General features: G+C 32.7%; 1 non-coding gene across 1 annotated transcript; it reads left to right on the top strand.

The window, feature by feature from the left end:
- The first annotated feature begins 3,141 nt into the window (after positions 1–3,141).
- Positions 3,142–3,268, top strand: LOC128993687 (U11 spliceosomal RNA). Its single transcript, XR_008490815.1, has one exon. It is a non-coding gene; the product is annotated as a U11 spliceosomal RNA (small nuclear RNA).
- The last annotated feature ends 664 nt before the right edge of the window (positions 3,269–3,932 follow it).

Genomic DNA, 3,932 nt, shown 5'->3' with positions numbered 1-3,932 from the left:
CCTGCAACTGTTAGTTAGCAAATCGCTTAGTCCAATTTTTTTTAAGTGAAGAAAGTATTAGTTACCAGCTAAAGTCAGCTGATCAATAATTGAGTTCGTTATGATCAGCTGATTAGTTGGCTGCAAAAACACAAATATAACTGTGTAGTCGTGAAACTGGGCTAAGCTAGTTAGTCTCATTGTACAATTGAAATTGTGATATTTAAATTATTTTTAATCGATCTTTTTGAACTTGGTGTCGTTTGGTAGGATATATTAAATACAAAGTAAAAGTATCCTTGACAATATTTGATAAAATGAGCCAATGTCTAGCAATTAAAATAATTAAAACGGTGCAATTTTTGTACGACGGGTCTCTTCTACCTTAACATACATATGAAGTTGCATAAAGATGTGTTGAAACAATTTAAAGGTAAAAATATTAAAGTAAAATATACAAAATGGTGGACAACTAGTTAACAAAGTAATTTTGTAAAAATCATGATTTCCCCTTCATTTATCAAGCAATCACTACATAAATTATGTCCCCACTTTTTTTCAAACAACCTGCATATGTATTGGAACGGATGGTTTTTGACCTGCAGGTCCAGGAACGCCAAAAGGAAAATAAATTCTGTCCTGGGTCCAGGTCTTATCTCGAGACCTTCTTTAATATCTTCCCTAAATGGGAATTTGCTCAAAGGACATGCACTGTACGTGGTACGTAATGAGATTTAGATTTAAAAACACCTGTTATCTATTGACTAGAACAGACCACGGAAGACTTGTGGACCCAAATAAGCTGTTTCCTACTAGGAATGCTGCTGTAATGGCCAAAGCAGCTGCAGGATTGAGGATGTGTTTGCTTACGATTGCCAGAGGTATAAGGGTGTTTACAGGATACCAACAACTATATATAGCGGAAAACCCAGTGTAAAAGCCAGTCTCCAGCTAGCATGGCTTCGGTGAGTGTTTTAATATTCATTGTGTCCGATTTAAAATTAATTAAATGTTAAGGGTTTTAAATATTGTTATAAAAAATATTAGTTTGTAAAAACAGTTTGAAACCTGATTTTTGGCCTTGGTTCGTAAACGAACTACTGTAGAGAATAAAGTAGTTATTTTTGATTATTTGTAACTCTTCATCGCTCAAACAAACGCATCATTCTAATAATATTCACGTATAATTTACATAAACATTACAAGCCCTACACTTATTAGGAAAGATATAATTTCTTGTTCATTAACTTAATAGTGTATTTTGCATTTAGAGGCTGAATTGGAGAATAATTAGTTGAACAAAATATTGGTCACGTTTAGTACATAAAAATATATTTGCTGTACAACTGATCGTCCATATGTAAAGCTAAGAATCGCGAGCTTTTGAGAAAACCGTGTGGTGCACATCAACCGGGTACTTGAATCTTGGTGTGAAACTTCCACGCAAAATATTAATTTCGATAAACCTTCCCCTAAGTTAAACTTGGTAAACTTTAATCAACTGATTGTATTTAATCGCATTCAAAATCTTGAAGATGCATCAGCTGTTATTTGTTTTTATAGTATGTTTACCTTTCCCATAGATAAACTTCAATAGCTGATACCATAGATAAAACACATGTTTTATCTATACTGTTACCCACGGGCTTCAGCCCGTTCGACTTCATAAGTATTAATAGGTTAAGCTGAAATAAACAAAACAGAATACAGAAATACAAACAAATAATCACACCTGATTTTTATGAGGCAATAAATTTAAAGAATAACAAACAAATATGTACAGGTTATGTATTTTTAACATTAGGTATATGGAAAGTTCCCTAGAAAGCAATTACGACCTTAAAGGGCAATTTATGAAATAAAGTTTAGCGCAAGGTTTCTCGTCATGACAAACATTTTAAGTATATGGTTTATGAGGGTGTGGTTTTATCCAAAAGCTCATGGGTACTTTGGAATTTATATATGGATTAGGCTACGTTTTTACTTTACTATGAAGTTAATAGTTTTTATCCTGCCACACAGTTTAATTCGAACATAAAAGAGATTTTTACTAAAATAAGCTACAAGTACGATTGAGATTTTGCCTGTATAATCCATGTAAGTAACTGTAAGTGTGTTTAGCTATTTTCTACAGTAGATTCAGAGACCATAATTATTCTCCTAAATAATTTTGGTTTGTTGCGAAGTATAGGTAGAATAATTATTTACAATTTTAATTAAATTAAAATAAGCAACAGGTGTGATTTGTTGTTATTTGGCTTCTGACTTGAGCGATTTAAAAACACATTGTTTGCTAAGCTGTTTCTTTAATGGTTTTCCCACACAAATCCAATCAATTATAATTAGCTACATTCACTGGTTAATAATTGTTATTCTTGTTGAATTGCCAAATTCTACAGTTATTCTTTCCCACAACAAGATAACTTTGTCAAAAAATATGATTATTTGTTTTAAGTTCATTGTTGGTTATAGGGAGTTATGTTTAAAGATTTATTGCTAACATTTTCCATCACAACCCTGCGATTTTTCTTTTCCTACTTATAGATTTTTGTGTGTTTTGTGATAGGTTATTTTGTATTTTGTATCATGACTTGTTTGAACTACAATTTTTCACAGTAATAAATACTCTCAGATAATTCTGAGAACGAAGAACAATTTTAAAGAGTAATCTAGCAGCATTTACTTACTAATGAGTAGTTATGTTAGTAGTGACTATGATTAATAACATTTACCAATATAAATAAATTTCTATTCGATCTTATTACAGTAGTTTTATCTCGAAAAGGTTTTAAATTAGCAGTGGTTACGTATTTAAGTTCGTAATATCGCCACACTTCACAAAAAGCAGCACTGGCTTTGTAATCTACTTTACCGACAGTGACTAGAAGTTCGCAGATTCACTGCTAGATGTGTCTAAGTCTGTTTCACTCCTTGCTCTGTTAAAGTTTAAACAAAATTGCATTATAAAATAATAATAAATCAGGAAGATCATTTCTGATGAATTTATAGTTGTGCAGAATATGCTAGATACCTTATTACAAGCTGTAAGTAATATTTTTTTTAGAAAATGAGCTTTACGTTGGATTAAATCGTTCGAAGTTCTCGCGGGGATTTTGGTTTTACGATTTAGCCACACCCCTACCAGATGCCAGTAGAAGGTATTTAAAGGGTGTTTGCCGCTTACATGGCATGCAGGTCCTTTGGATCTGTAGGGTATGGCTATCAAGACATACCCAACACATTATTTTTGTAACGTGGGGCTGTTGGCTGCCTGAGCACCGGCGCCCCCAATTAACCTATACGACGACGGTACGTGGTGACTGGATAAGCCATTTAATTTAAATTACGAATTACGAATAGTGTCTTATAGGGACAGAAAAGAAATACCAAAATATCTCTAATGTAAGACAAATAACTGTATTAATAATATTTAAACAAACTAATAATTAATTTAACTGTGTGTCTGTGTCACGATAGGTATCCCTGTACACCATATCCTTTGAGTGAAACCTTTTCTTCCTTTGCCTTGGTTTTCTTTTATTTGTTTTTCATATTTCTTCCAGAGTTTTAAATCTGCTGAGGCAACAAATGTAATTGTTTGTGAGTAAATACTTATTGTTGCTAACTGTAAACAAAAATAATCATCGATTGATTTCTAAATATTTTGACACTTCCGTTTCCCAGTTGCCGAAGCAAATCGCCAAAGCGAATTCCTTTTCATCGGCATTGACACGAATATTTTAGTTAGAACTTAAACGGGAACTACCTCCAGATTATACTGTTATGTATGTATGCTCCCTTTATTTACTATGCATGCTATGTTACATTGTTTGAACTTTTTTCTTTGAACAATAGGTCCAAAACAAACAAAAATCTCTCCCAAACAATACAACTTTTCCATCCTGTCCTTGACAATTCCCTATGCTTTGTACCATTCCTAAATTCTCTCCTTC

Source organism: Macrosteles quadrilineatus, unplaced genomic scaffold (genome assembly GCF_028750875.1).
Source record: "Macrosteles quadrilineatus isolate MER2022 unplaced genomic scaffold, UCM_ALF_1.0 Scaffold_4__1_contigs__length_99947679, whole genome shotgun sequence".
In the NCBI taxonomy this organism is placed as follows: domain Eukaryota; kingdom Metazoa; phylum Arthropoda; class Insecta; order Hemiptera; family Cicadellidae; genus Macrosteles; species Macrosteles quadrilineatus.
The sequence above is the reverse complement of the archived record's forward strand: the minus strand, read 5'-3'. Positions and strand labels throughout refer to the sequence as shown.